Below are 16484 nucleotides of genomic sequence, written 5' to 3' on the forward strand. Positions count from 1 at the left end.
CTTTCACATTAGTCTGGCTCCACAGCCACATTGTGGGGGTGGCTTGTTACACAATAAAAAACAGTAAGTGAGCCTAGTATGACCGATGCATAGACGGCATAAGACAGTGGATTCCTTCCGAGAGGAGCAGAGGGAAGAGCACCAAACTGCAGTAGTCTCCGTGATTGTGCAGAGTTTATTACTGAGAGCAGTAGTGCACCACATGTCATTCCACTTTTGGGCAAAAAGAGTTTTGATGTGTATCCAATATATCTGCACTTGGAATCATGAATGGGAATTTGGGGTAAGTATCTGCCTCTCAAGCCAAATGGTCAGCCAGTTCACTATATGGGATCCCACATACTTCGGATCCAGAGGAAGACAATGGAGTAGGTGGCATGGCCAAGGGCAGAATGGACATAGACTGCAAGGTCTTTAGCGCCCGAGCGAAAACAGATTGAGACAATTGTCAGTAAAATACACAAAACAGGAAGATAAAACACAGGTAACAAAAGTTGGAAAACTATGAGCGTGCCCGCACAGAACCATGGGATGAAGTATTGCGTCAGTGATAAAACATTAATGATACAGGAAGAAAGTGGTATAAGGAACTAAAACAATATAGCAGATGGGCGTGACTGGCTGACCACAAGAATAAAAAGGAGAAGCCAGCCACTATGCAACACACTAAAACCTCCAGCCTAAAAGTTCAGGCCAGAGTCCACACACATCACAAAACTTTAAAACCTTAGTCACACTCGTCTTATCATCAGCTAAAATAGAGAGTAGATCCCCACCAACATTTGGTTCTGCCTTTGCATCAGAATATAAAATGCACTCCGTTAAAATATGGCAGATAGAAATGTGCATGCCACAAGCATCACAAAACAGGGGATCCTCTCGGCATAGTATAAATGTGTGAGGGGGCGGCGCCCAAGTCTAAGACACATGAGAGTCACTTCATCCCACCTAAGCAACTGGCAGGAGGAATGCCACAGCCGGGTTGTTGACTTCATCAACGGCTGCTTATTGGCCATCACCACCAGCCATTCCCAATCTCACAACTGCCTGCACTTCCTGTGTAGTGCAGAAACGACAGCCTGCAAGGGAATAGGCCACTGTGCCACATTCTGTTCTCTGCAGGCCTCCTTGGCAGCCAGATCAGCCGGTTCATTTCCCCAAATCCCTACGTGACCTGGCACCCAACAGAATGACACCTGCTTACTCTGCTGTTGGAGTAAGTACAGTTGGTCATATATCAGATGGACCAACTCCTCAGCAGGTTACTGGTTCTGAATGATTGTAAGGCACTAGGGGATTCGGAGCAAATGAGAAACCATCTGCCCCAAATACGGCGCATCTGTTGTTGTACCTTCAGGACCGCATAGAACTCTGTTGAGAAAACAGTATACTCATCAGGAAGGCGAATCCTGGTGACATGGTTGGGGAGCACAACAGAGCAGTCGAAGGAACTCCCTTGCTTGGAGCCATCAGTGTAAACTATTGCAAAACTGTGATGCAAAAATGTTAAAAAACAGTGACTGAAATGTAAAATCTGACATAAGATCTGTCTTAAAATTCGTCAACTCTAAAAAAAGTCTGGGCCTCCGTAGAAGCCCAAGTGGAAATCTGCTCCCACCGTGATGTAAAACATGAAAACTGGCCACACCCATCTCTAGAAGGCAATCCTGTGCAGGAATCCCATAGGGTCTCATTGCCTGTTGCTGGTTATGAAAAAGACTTCCCAGTGGACGCTGAGCAATGGTATGGTAGGTGGGTGTCTGGACAGTGTTTCATACATCACCTGATGTGAAGTGGCACTTCACCAGCCTCTGCACAGAGGACTGGTATGGGCTTGTTCTGAATGCCCCAGTGGCCAACCGAATCCCTTCCTGGTGCACCACATCCAACATCTTTAAATAAGAGGGTCTCACAGACGCACACACTATGCACCCATAATCGAGCCGAGATCACACAAATGCCCCATAAAACTGGAGCAGAGAAGTCCTGTCTGCTCCCCATGTATTGTGGCTAAGACATTTTAAAATACTTAAAGCCTTAAGTGACCATTTTTTTTTTTAAGGTCCTTAGATGTGGTAGCCATGTAAGTTTAGAATCAAATATGAGGCCCAGAAACCTCACTGTGTCTTTAAAAGTAAGAGCAATGTCCGTCATCCTCAACAGAGGATAGTTTAAAATGGAACGGGAACGGTTAAAAAGAACACACACAGACTTCTCGGTGGAAAACTTAAAACGACTCTTCTGCACTCATTCATCCGAATGTCGCAGAGTTAGTTGTAACTGATGTACTGTCGTTGCGAAGCTTGAAGAAGAATGAAACACAGAGAAGACATCTACAAACGGAGAGCACTGGACAGGACTTGTCATTATGGATGTAATCCTATTAATAGCTACGGCAAAGACAGTCACACTTGAATCGCTACCTTGAGGGACACTGTTCTCCTGCTCAACACAATCAGACAGCACGTCACTGACTCGGTATCTAAAATATCATGGGGAGAGGAAGACGACCATGGAAACCCTATTCATGAAACTGCTCCAGGATAAGGTGCCTCCAAGTAGTATCCTAGGTCTTCTTGATGTCAAAAAATATTCTTAGAAGGTGATGCCGGCATAGGAAAGCCTGTTGTATAGCCACCTCCAGGAGGGCCAGATGCTGAAGTGGGTAGAGGAAATGACACTGAGGAGAAAAATCAAAGTCTGTAGTAAGTTGGTCAATTAGAAAACTCTTCACCCATCGAAATGGCACTCCCCCACAGGGCATTACCAGGGGGTGCCAAAGCAGGGGGTGCTCTTCTTCAGCCGGGGAGGGTGATTGGTACAGGAGCAGGCGTGTTTGTTTACTCAGTGCGCTCATAAATATAGGTGTTTTCTCGTGGAAAAACAATTTATTAAGGCAATATTATAGCTTAAATAAGTAAATTAGTGTCTATTATGACCTATATATTGAAGGTTTCACTTTTACTTGTGTGGTTTTCGCGCAAAGATAACTGTCCTAAAGTGCAAGCCTTTGGCATGGGCTTGTTTTCGTTATTGACCACAGCAAGTTATGTGATTATTCAATAATTTCCGGGTAGTGTCTGTGTAGCTTTATTGTGAAGAGTATCTTACGTGTATAGTTTGCATTCGGTTCGTGTTTTCTGTGTTTCTATACTTCCGTACAGTTAATTTTCCATATTGTGCAGTAAAGTCCAACTACGTAGTAGCAAGCAATGCCGTACCATAAAAAGTTTCTGTAAGATGAGGAACTCTGAAGTCTACTGAATAAAAATGTCAGATGTGCCAAAGGATACAAGAAAATTTTCATTTACCTGATGGACACTGGGATTTTCAATTCGCATGTCCTACTAAACAAATTGACAGGAAAAAATCTTATTTAATCAGTTTAGAATTCAGTTGGCTGAGGACATTGATGGCTCCAATCTGGAATTTCCCCTGTATGACTGCAAACAGCAAATTGGGCACATTTTGTTAGTTTTTTCCCCCACCCCCCACTTCCAGCAAAAAGACAACTGCCAGAAATTATGTAGGGCACAAAGCAAGGAAGAAGAAAAGTGATGGGTGTGAGAAATGTATTGTGGTGGTGCACATACCCAAGATTTCTGGATATTCCACATCAATAAAAAGTTCTAAGGATATCGTCATTCCTCGTCACATCAATAAATAGTACAATTATATATAAAAACAAAGATGAGGTGACTTACCGAACGAAAGCGCTGGCAGGTCGATAGACACACAAACAAACACAAACATACACACAAAATTCAAGCTTTCGCAACAAACTGTTGCCTCATCAGGAAAGAGGGAAGGAGGGGGGAAGACGAAAGGAAGTGGGTTTTAAGGGAGAGGGTAAGGAGTCATTCCAATCCCGGGAGCGGAAAGACTTACCTTAGGGGGAAAAAAGGACAGGTATACACAGGTATGTGTGGATGGATGTGTGTGTGTGTGTGTGTGTGTGTGTGTGTGTGTGCGGTGTATACCCGTCCTTTTTTCCCCCTAAGGTAAGTCTTTCCGCTCCCGGGATTGGAATGACTCCTTACCCTCTCCCTTAAAACCCACATCCTTTCGCCTTTCCCTCTCCTTCCCTCTTTCCTGATGAGGCAACAGTTTGTTGCGAAAGCTTGAATTTTGTGTGTATGTTTGTGTTTGTTTGTGTGTCTATCGACCTGCCAGCGCTTTCGTTCGGTAAGTCACCTCATCTTTGTTTTTATATATAATCGTTCCCACGTGGAATGTTTCCTTCTGTTATACTGATATCAATAAATAGTACAGAATGATTTATAAAGAATTCCTATAAAAAATTATATTTTGAGAAAAGACAAAATATGCTGATTTTCATAGTTTAAGTGGTAAATATAGGGTCGACCATTGTGAAAAATATTAGTGGCTCAATGGGTTAAATGTTTAATTGAATTGTTGCTTTCTGAAGGTTACAATAAATATACATTTTTAACAACATTACAAAAAGGATAGTTGACTCTCACCGTATAGCAGGGATGCTGAGTCACAGATAGGCACAACAAAAAAACTGTCAGAAAGTCAGCTTTGGGCCAACAAGGTCTTCATCAAAAGTAGACAACTCACACACACGCACTTGCATACACACAAATGCAACACACACATATGACCACAGTCTCTGGAAACTGAGGCCAGATTGTGAGCAGTAGCGAGTGTTGGAAGAGGCAACAGGGTGTTGGGGGTAAGAAGTAGGCTGGGGCAGAGAGAGGGCACATGGCGGTGTACTGGGTGGGGGACAGTAAAGTGCTGCTTTTAGGATCGTACACGGACGAGATGGAGAGAGGGTAGGGCAGCTACATGCGGTTGGGAGGTTAGACAGAGTGCATGGGCAGGGAGGGGGTATAGAGAAGAAAGGAGAGAAGTAAAATGTAAAAAGATGGAGGAAGTGTTGGTGGAATAGACAGCTGTGTAGTGCTGGAACAGGGACAGGGAAGCAGCTAGATGAGAAAGAAGAATGATTAACAGAGGTTGAGGCCAGGAGGGTTTTAGAAATGCAGGATATATTGCAGGCAGAACAATTAAGAAAAGCTGGTGTTGGTGGGAAGAATCCAGATAGCACAGTCTGTGAAGCAGTCAATGAAATGAAAAACATCGTGTTGAGGGATGCTCTCAGCAACAGGGTGGTCCTGCTGTTTCTTGGCAAACAGTGATCAAGAAACAGCTGGACCATCGTGTTGCTGAGCACACTGCCCATTAAAGCATTCTTGATTTCAATGACTGCTTCATAGTCTGGACCATCTGGATCCTTCGCACCAACACCAACTTTTCTAATTGCGCAGTGGGAACTCTTCCAGCAATATATCCTGTGTTCCCATAACCCTCCTGGCCTCAATATTCGCTAGTCACTGCCTTTCACACACCTATCTGTTTCCCTGGTCAAACTTCAACACTACACAGACTTCTATTTCACCAATGGACCCACAGTCTTTTTACTTCTCTCCTTTCCCACTCCCTCATCCCCCCCCCCCTTCCCCCAACCCTTTGTTTAACCTCCCGACTTCACCTAGCAGCCCTATCCTCTTACTATCTTGTCCCTGTAGGCTCCCACAACCACACTTTACCGTCCCCCACCTCCCCCTCCCCCTCAGAGCAGAGGTCAGACACAGGATTCACATTTGGGAGGAGAGAATTCAGATCCCTATCCAGTCACCCAAATTTAAGTTTTGCAAGTGCCAAGGTGGTGCCTTTCCAGAAGACAATGCCAATTTCCTTCTGTATTGTTCTTTCAATTTGAGCTTGTGCTCTGTCTCTAAGGACCTCATCATTAACTCTATTCTTCCTTTATTCTGTCTGTGGCAAGAGGCATAATCCATCCCTATGCCAAAACCTCAGCTAATATGGAACACATGTAAAACAATGAAAAACAAAGAACAACACTTCAAAGCAGACAAAGGGGACGGCAAAGCAAGTCAAAGGGGGTAAAAAAAACTAAGGACAGAGGAAATATTTGGAAAAGACATTAAAGACAAGACATGCAATGTAGAAGGAGAATGACTGGGCTGGCAAGTGGGGAATGCACTATCAGAGGGGCACATGTGGACTCTGCATGCGGTGGCAAGGAAACCTTCCACAACTGCTCTACCACCAGAGCACTGTTGATGGTGAGGGTAGCATTAGTCAGTCGTCAATCATCTGCTGACTACTCAGAGTAACTGCTTACCCAAACAACTGAGGCTTTTGTTTTTGACTACACAGAGTGCTCTTGTTTTTTAAAAAAATACAACTATGGGATTTCTTGAAGGTGCTGGTTCCCCAAGTAGAGCTGCAGGTCTAGGTGGACCATGATGCAGTGACAAAAATGCAAGACCCACATTCTGACACGAGGAGATTGCAAGCTTGATAGAGTGCCCAAGAAAAGACTCTCCATATGGCTCCTTGGAGTCAACAAAAAGAGCTGTGTAAGTACTGAACCAAATGAGTCCACAAGCCCACTGATGGCTGTAAGGAAAGGAGTAACACAAAACACCAAGGTATGCCTTTCTCTTGGATCTGTGGTGAGCTGTGAGATGTACACGCTAACCCAAAACAATCAAGGTGAAAAAAATTGCAGATAAAAAAAAAATCAATAAGTACTCATAAAAACAAATCTTTGAGCTTGGTCAAGATATAGTGCTGGAGCTTGGCAAAAGCCTGTGGGACTGCCATTTACAAACGCCAATCACCCCAAAATCCTCAATGATACGTGGACAACAGGGGTCATGATCAAATGGCTCAGCACCAATCAATAAGCAACCACCGTCTCAAGTAAGTTAGGAAGACTCGTTGTCTGTAGCTGTCAATGGAAGTTGGGTTTTGCTTGGCTTAGCAACTGAGGTTAAGTTACTGTCTCACAACCATGCACAGATAGTAAAGTTTATGAAGTTGGCAGTTGAGGATGATGCTTGTATCATACAGAAGTTCTTCCACAGTTCCAAATTGTCACCACAATTTCTACAGACCCCCATAGCACCTGTCACTGGAGAGGGGGCTGCCATTTGAGCAATATAAATGATGTCAGCAGATATGTCTCTGTGAACAATGTTGATGATTCCTGAATAGGACACTGTGAAAGTTATGTTGGAGGTACATCTCAGCCATTTCATGCTCCAAAGTGTCCTGCATGGTGGGTGGTCTGATTGATAGTGCCCCAGAAGCATCAGCATCATCATAAAGTAGCCACAGTTACCTATATTGTTGTACATGCATCATTCTAGCAAAGTAATAAAACTGGAAGAGCAAATCTTGAGGCCTGTGGCCAGGAAGCAGTTGTGAAATGCACTAAAGTGGGTAGGGGATTCACTTTTAGGTAACATGTTGAAATCAGAAAGTAGTTGTTCTATTAGACAATCATTTCCATACAGCCTTTGCTTCTCCATCTGGGCTTCAGCTCATTGGTGTCTCTGAGCAGAAGATAAAACCACAGGAACTTCTGCATGAAGTTGATCATGTACAGACACATTATTTCTCAGTCAGGAGGTAAATAAATATTCACCGGGTGTCAACAGTTGTCATAGGAGCCTGCACAGCTATTTCTTCTAAAGCTGTATGAAGAGGCACCCATTCATTACAAACATCCATGTGAACAATTGTAAAGACTCCTCTTAATGCCTTCCCATGGCTGGCACAGTTTCTACAGTAGGCACAGTAATGTTTTTGAGTAGACTAGTGACCCCCCACAGAACAATGTTTTTTGTATAGCTAGGCAGACTGCCAAACAGGCTGAAAATAAATGTTGCAGTTCAGAGAGATGGTGGTAATAGCCGATAAAGTTCCATTACACAATAACTCTGTGGGAGCCCTGGGGAGAAGGGAAGATTTCGAAGTATTAGGTGAGGCCCTAGAATCACCAGTTGATATGATACGGTATCTATGAAAATGGGTTCAGAGTCAGACAGTGAGTGGCTTCCGGTGCCAAAGAAGTCAATGGAATTGCCCTTACCTTAAGATTTCTTGTTTTCCCTTTTGTCTTTTGAAGCTTTCAAGTCTAGTGAGACGTTTTTTTCATAAAGAAACAATAAAGAAAGGAAGGAAGATTAGGGTATAATGTCCCATCAACACTGATGTCATTAGAGATGTAGCACAAGCTCAATGTTTCCAAGGACCAGGAAGGAAATTGGCTGTGTTCCTTCAAAGGAACAATACCAACTTTTGGCTTTAGCGCTTAGGGAAATCATGGGAAACATACATCTGGGTGGCTGGATACAGATTTGAACTACTGTCCTCCTGAACACGAGTCCAATGTACTCACCACTTTGAAACCTCACCCTATGACCTACATCCTACATCTCCTTTATACACTACCCAGTGTTGCAATATAGAGCTATACGGTCTCAGAGGAGAATTCTCCAGAATGTGCTTTTTACTGGATGACACATGAGGAAGATGTTGCTTCTCTGGTTTGGCGTGGGGAATTAAACTCAGTGGTACTGATAAGTGCAGTATAAGAGCAGATAGAGCTACCATGCTGGTTTTCATGGTGAATTGCTAAGAGATGGGTGCCCAGATGCCCATGCTCAGACTGATACCTGTGTGGTACATAGGGTGCAGTTCCTTCTGCAGCAAGCAGTTTGGAAAAATTGGTAGGAAAGTGCAGGTCAAATCATGATGGTGATCAACAAGAAGTTGAAGAAAAGTGTGAAAGAGGATAAAGGGGAACAGTAATGATGCAAAGCAGGACCCCGGTAGAAAACTGATAGTTATTAAGGTGGCTGCCAAGTGTACTGCAAGTAAGAGAATAGGACAGCGGCAGAAATTGCAGTACAGAAAAGGAAAGACTACTGCAATGGCTCAGGCCCCTATGCTTGATAGGCATGTACTCACAAAAGAACCATGAGCCCACAGGGGCAACTGGTACTTTGTAGAAATTACTCATTTCTTGGACTATTTTATTATTATAGTGGCAACAAGGAAAGAGCATTTAATAAATTTATGTGTATTATTCCAGATGCTTCAGGGTGCTGGCCTTAGGTGCAACCACCATAAATGTCTCTTTTCAGACAGAGATGGATCATTTAAGGGGAAAAAAGGCATTGGCTATAAAGGGCACCACTTTGTGGCTACTGATAAACTACCTGCCTCATAGAATCAAATAATTATAAGCCTTTACAGGGAAAAATTCATTATAAGGGATAGTCAAGCAAAAATTAAGCAGTCAAAAAAAATGTAATTAAACTATTTACTATGTCCAAACTAATTGCCACAACTGCTAATACATTTACTATGTCCAAACTAATTGCCACAACTGCTAATACATTTATCCCACTGTACAACATATTGGTCAATGACTTCATGGAAAAATGTTGCACTTGCCTACTCTAATGGAGATGTTTAACACACATCTTTTTTCTGTGAAGTATGAAAGTAGCTGATAAACCACAATTAAAAGTTATGAATATTTAACTTCAGTAGTATAATCGTAGTTATTGCTTCCCATAATTATTCAAAAAGTTAAAATGGATAGGAAAAAAGCTCTTGTTTGTGAAACATCAATTGGCTCCATCTCTTTGGTTTAAAGAAACATCAATTATAAAGACTTAACATACATCTCTTTTTATGTGAATTTCATATGTCTTTGTAATCGTCAACAAGTAGTTGGAGTGTGTGTTGTGTGGTTATGGATTTTCACGTAATACGGTGTCTGTTGTGGGTGCTCAATGGAGCCATATGTTTAGCCTATAAACTGAAAGTGTCCTAAAGTTACAGTGGGTGATACCTGGAGTTAAAACAAGTTTGACATCAATTTAAAAAATGCTGTGAAGAAAGAAGCCTGCATCACAATATTATTTCAACACACACATTTTCAAGTTGCAACCCAACTATGTCTCACAGGAAGGAGAACCTACCACTTAGTCAAACAGCCAAATAATTTCAATGAGCACGAAGTTAAACAGAAATGACAAACCTTGATTATTCTACCTACACTTGCTCATACTAATATGCATTTAGTGTACAAACACATGCAACATCAGTAGTTTGTGAAGTTTTCCAATTCCTTTATTATTACAATTACTGTAGTCAACAGAGCAAAGGGCAGGTCAGACTATGGAACCACAACTGTGTCCAGGCATGCATCTCTCTCTCTAAAGCAAGTCAACAGCCATAAATGGCTCTCTTCTGCACTCCAAAAGTATGGAAATTGCATGGTGAGAGAGTGAGACTGTATGGAGGATGTGCAAGGGCTTCACAGCAAAACATATGCAACGTACTCAAAGCAACCTTGGCAGCATATGGGCAGGCCAACATGTGGCTGAGATTGTTTCAAGAACGCTGCAGGTCGACTTGTTGCCAAGGTTGTTTCGAGTATGCTGCAGGCCCAAATGTTGCCAAGGTTGTTTCGAGTATGCTGCAGACCTTTCATCGTGAAGCCCTTACACTTCCTGTATACAGTCCCAATCTCTCCCCATTCCATATTTTTGGAGCCCTGATGAAAGAAAGTTGTGGCTGTGAACTAGTTTCAGACGAAGAGGTGCACACCTCGGTACAATCATGGTCCCTTAGGCAACATCAAAAGTTGTTGCATGAAGGCATTGACCACCTTGTCTCACAATGGGATAAATGTATGAAAAGTTATGGCAATTACTTCTGAAACAGTTTATTTACTTTTTTCCATCTGACTATTCCAGGTGACTGATCCTTACATTATATGAGATTTCTTCCACATGGAGCGACTATTTGCCACCCTCTCAACCAACTGAGGAAGATGTTCTACTCAAGTGATAACCAGTATGTGACTGAGTATATACCAAACTAAGGAGGCTACTGCACTCAGCATCCTTTTGGGCAAATTATTTTCCAAGTTGGCCTCTGATAATGGCAGCAAACATGTCACAATATGGAATGGGTGTCATGTATCACAGCACAATCCCGATGGCCTGGAACGGCTAGTAACATACAGTACATAAACCTTAACCTAGCGCTAAAATAACTGTGCACATGTTGAGAATGATGTACTAGCCATTATTTGCACGATGCACTAATTCCATACCTACACGTGTAGCACGCTCTTCCATTTTTGATACACCACAAGTCACTTTTGGTCATATTATGACCTAGACGTAACAATCTCAACAAAACAGTGCAATAACTATAAATGTCGGGACAACAAAGTGTGTTTGTCACTTTAGCTCCAAACCTACAACGCCCCATGAAAATGAGGACACTTTATCACTTCTACAGATAGTCTTCGATTCAATACTCAATAACAGTGAAGAAATAGCTACACATATTAAGGGATGTATGATACATTAGGGAATTTCCCTATTTCTTCAATACCTTAGCCCATAATCTAGGTAAGAGCATGTTACACATCAACTCTCACGGTATATCATGCATGGGTGATGCACAAGGCTTTCACATTGTGTCTGGTACTTTCTGTATTTGTTTTTAGTGATTTGCCACCGCCTGTCCCTAGTGCACAATTTCGTTCTGTTAAGTACTAAGAGAAATGAGTTCTGTATAGTCATTTGCCGCACAGTGCAAAAACCCATGATGGACCTACTCCACTGGAGCCATCTAGGACTGACACGGGGGGAAAACCTAGCATACCACCATACACACTGGACACTGATTGAGATATGGAACACCAAGCCAAAGGCTGCCAGACATGCATAGACTACCAGGCTGTGCTGCCACATCACACTATTTAAAATGAATTATGACTTTGCGGACTCGTTTTACAATTAGTAAGGTCTGCAATGGTCAACATTTTCCCCAGTTATCCTTATGTTGTAAACACGAGGTGTAGTCATAAGGTTTCAACTATTACCTCAAAAAATAAAGCTAGATAACAACAACAATAATAATTTATTATTATTATTATTATTATTCTTTCTTTCCTCAGACGTTATGTCTGGTCAAAAATGGAAAGTGACGCAGACCTTGATCAAGCGTGACTTCCTTTTAACTGTACGGTATATGTTACATTGCATTTAGGAACTTTTGGATAATTGAACATGTATCAATAATTACAGATTTCTGTAGTTGTATATATAAGTTTGGATGTAGCTGTATTGCGTTGATGTACTGGTGGATATTGTGTGGTATGACTCCTGTAGCTGATAGTATAATTGGTATAATGTCAACTTTATCCTGATGCCATATGTCCTTGATTTCCTCAGCCAGTTGGATGTATTTTTCAATTTATTCTCCTGTTTTCTTTTGTATATTTGTTGTATTGGGTATGGATATTTCGATTAGTTGTGTTAATTTCTTCTTTTTATTGGTGAGTATGATGTCAGGTTTGTTATATGGTGTTGTTTTATCTGTTATAATGGTTCTGTTCCAGTATAATTTATATTCATCATTCTCCAGTACATTTTGTGGTGCATACTTGTATGTGGGAACGTGTTGTTTTATAAGTTTATGTTGTAAGGCAAGCTGTTGATGTATTATTTTTGCTACATTGTCATGTCTTCTGGGGTATTCTGTATTTGCTAGTATTGTACATCTGCTTGTGATGTGGTCTACTGTTTCTATTTGTTGTTTGCAAAGTCTGCATTTATCTGTTGTGGTATTGGGATCTTTAATAATATGCTTGCTGTAATATCTGGTGTTTATTGTTTGATCCTGTATTGCAATCATGAATCCTTCCATCTCACTGTATATATTCCTTTTTCTTAGGCATGTGTTGGATGCGTCTTGATCGATGTGTGGCTGTGTTAGATGATACGGGTGCTTGCCATGTAGTGTTTTCTTTTTCCAATTTACTTTCTTCGTATCTGTTGATGTTATGTGATCTAAAGGGTTGTAGAAGTGGTTATGAAATTGCAGTGGTGTAGCCGATGTATTTATATGAGTGATTGCTTTGTGTATTTTGCTAGTTTCTGCTCGTTTTATAAAGAATTTTCTTAAACTGTCTACCTATCCATAATGTAGGTTTTTTATGTCGATAAATCCCGTTCCTCCTTCCTTTCTGCTTAATGTGAATATTTATGTTGCTGAATTTATGTGATGTATTCTATATTTGTGGCATTGTGATCGTGTAAGTGTATTGAGTGCTTCTAGGTCTGTGTTACTCCATTTCACTACTCCAAATGAGTAGGTCAATATTGGTATAGCATAAGTATTTATAGCTTTTGTCTTGTTTCTTGCTGTCAGTTCTGTTTTCAGCATTTTTGTTAGTCTTTGTCTATTTTTTCTTTTAGTTCTTCTTTAATATTTGTATTATCTATTCCTATTTTTTGTCTGTATCCTAGATATTTACAGGCATCTGTTTTTTCCATCGCTTCTATGCAGTCGCTGTGGTTATCCAATATGTAATCTTCTTGTTTAGTGTGTTTTCCCTTGACTATACTATTTTTCTTACATTTGTCTGTTCCAAAAGCCATATTTATATCATTGCTGAATACTTCTGTTATCTTTAGTAATTGACTGAGTTGTTGTTTTGTTGCTGCCAGCAGTTTTAGATCATCCATGTATAGCAATTGTGTGATTTTGTGTGGGTATGTTCCAGTAATATTGTATCAATAATTTGTATTATTTAATATGTTGGATAGTGGGTTCAGAGCAAGGCAGAACCAGAAAGGACTTAATGAGTCTCCTTGGTATATTCCACGCTTAATCTGTATTGGCTGTGATGTGATATTATTTGAATTTGTTTGGATATTAAGTGTGGTTTTCCAGTTTTTCATTACTATGTTTAGGAACTGTATCAATTTAGGATCTACTTTGTATATTTCCAATATTTGTAGTAACCATGAGTGGGGTACACTATCAAAAGCTTTTTGGTAATCAATGTATGTGCATTGTAGTGACCTTTGTTTAGTTTTAGCTTGATATGTCACCTCTGCATCTATTACCAGTTGCTCTTTACATCCTCGTGCTCCTTTGCAACAGCCTTTTTGTTCTTCATTTATAATTTTGTTCTTTGTTGTATGTGTCATTAATTTCTGTGTAATGACTGAAGTTAATATTTTGTATATTGTTCGTAGGCATATTATGGGGTGATATTTTGCTGGTTTTGCTGTGTCTGCTTGATCTTTAGGTTTCAGATAAGTTATTCCATGTGTAAGTGTATCAGGGAATGTGTATGGGTCTGCAATGTAACTGTTAAATAATTTAGTTAGATGTGAATGTGTTGAGGTGAACTTCTTTAGCCAGAAGTTTGCTATTTTATCTTTTCCAGGGGCTTCCCAATTGTGAGTAGAATTAATTGCTTGGGTGACTTCATGTTGCAAAATTATCACTTCGGGCATTTGTGGTATCATCTTGTACGTGTCTGTTTCTGCTTGTATCCACCATGCATGCCTGTTATGTTGTACAGGGTTTGACCATATGTTGCTCCAGAAGTGTTCCATGTCTGTTATGTTTGGTGGGTTGTCTATTTTAATTTGTGTGTTATCTATTGTCTGATAAAATTTCTTTTGCTTTGTGTTGAATGTTTGGTTTTGTTTCCTTCTATTTTCACTTTTTTTGTATCTTCTATGTCGTTTGGCCAATGCTTGTAATTTCTGCTTCTTTTCATCTAATTGCTCTACCGCTTCTTGTTGTGAGATTTTACCTAATCTTTTTCGTTTTTTGTCTGATATTTCATTTCTTATAAATTGTGTTAGCTGTCCGATGTCTTTTCTGAGTTTTTCTATTCTGATCTGTAGCCTTTGTTGCCATGCTGATTTTGTGGGTTTCTTCTGTGTGTTGGTTTGTTCTGATCTCTGCCTAGTGTGTATATTTAGTGTAGTGAGTGCTCCTACATAAACCAGTAGTTGTAACTCTTCCATAGTTGTATTTTCATTTATTTTGTTGTGTATGATTGTGTTGATAGTTGTTATTGTTGTTTCGACTTGTGGGTTATTTGGTGGTCTATGCAAGAATGGTCTAATGTCTGTATTTGTGTCTTTGTATTCTATATACATTAGCTGAAATTTTTCTTCTATATCTAACATGTGTGTCACTTCATGTTCTATTTGTGCTTGTTCTGGTGGCCGTCTTAAGATGTTGTTTTCCTCTGATTGTTTAATTGATGTGTGGTGTTCTTTGTTTGTTTGCTCTGGGATGTTTGTGTCCATTACTGTATTTTCTTCTTCTACTGATTGCACATTATTTTGTTCCAGTATTTGTTGTACTCGTTGTTTGATGTTTTCTAATTCTGACTGGGGTATCCTGTTATTTTTTATTATTACACGGATCTGATCAGCTAGTCGTTGTCCTGTTAAAAATTTTAATTCTGGGTATCTGGTAACAAATTTTGTGTATACTTGTGATCTGTATCCAGTTGTGTTGGTTCCTAAGTTTGTTGCTTGGTAATAACAGAACATGAGGTGCCGGTTAACTTCATCTGACCATCTCATCCTCTGTCTTTGTTTTCCTTCTAGAGTGGTTGCAGGAAGCATATCCTGCAAAACACCTCTATTTGGATTTAAATCCTTTTCCGTGTGGGTTAGCCCTATTAGTGGTTTGTTCTTTTCGTCGCCTTTTACGACTGGCAGAACATACCGGAGGCCTATTCTTTTTCCAGGCCTCCACGAGGTTTATTATTATTATTATTATTATTATTATTATTATTATTATTATTTTGCAGTCCTGATACATATCGATATCTCTGTGCCACACTACCATGCTTTTAGAGGAGCCAAGCCAAAAGAAAACAGTCAACCTCTACTTTATCAATGGTGTGCACTATTTTGTTTTGGCTCTTTTAGCAGCATGTGGATTTTAATGTGTGCCAGGAATGCATACATGTACCTGTAAACAAACAAAAACTTAATTATGTAACCTTTTTTTAGGTGATAAAAACTTTAAGTACACCCCACACATCATTTAACACCCAAAACATTACAGTTCATATTCATGCCTTAATGAAGAGCCTGGCCACTGAATGAGTTTCTTGAAGGATTGCAACAGAAATAATCCACAATTTTTATTTATATTGTTCACTCTATTTTGTCAGTGCAACAGAATCTAGCACCCGCCATCGGCAGCCTTCCACCCCTTCAAATGATTATTCCAGTGAATGTGAATGGGCCCTCTAAAAGCTGTTACTACTTCTTCCTAGTTAAGAGAGACATGAAATTCAGGAAAGTCTTGACATTATTTCCAGGTATATCCTAAGTGGCTACAAATGCCACACTCAAGTACAAAGATGAGGAACTTGAATAAAACATTACTGATTCTCAGCAGCCTGATGGTTGTGAAGGACTCAGCACCACATTGATACTGTTGCTTGCTGCTATAAGCATAAACAGAGCCCTTCCTCAAGCACAGGGCAACTGGTAAACAAATCAATCTGTTACATTGCTTTCATGATGACCCCTTCAAGAGAGACATCCAAAATGTGAGCTAAGAATATAAAACAATACACATTGATCCTCTGTCATGGTAGAAGATATCACGTCAGAAAGATATAGCATGGATGTGTTATATTGTCAAACTACAGACCATGGCAAGAACTTGCACAGAACTCTGAGAGCTCAGATTTCACACTCCATTCTTTCATACGTGTCTATTGCTCAAAACAGAAGGAAAGTTATTAGAGACGAAGCACAAGCTCTGAT

At 40.4% G+C, this 16484-nt stretch overlaps 1 protein-coding gene across 7 annotated transcripts in view; it reads right to left on the reverse strand.

Annotated features, from left to right (window-relative positions):
• LOC124773611 (WD repeat domain phosphoinositide-interacting protein 2) overlaps nt 1-16484 on the reverse strand; it is a 76138-nt gene that overhangs the window by 46782 nt on the left and 12872 nt on the right. The window lies entirely within an intron of this gene.

The sequence above is a fragment of the Schistocerca piceifrons genome, chromosome 2 (assembly GCF_021461385.2).
Source record: "Schistocerca piceifrons isolate TAMUIC-IGC-003096 chromosome 2, iqSchPice1.1, whole genome shotgun sequence".
NCBI lineage: Eukaryota > Metazoa > Arthropoda > Insecta > Orthoptera > Acrididae > Schistocerca > Schistocerca piceifrons.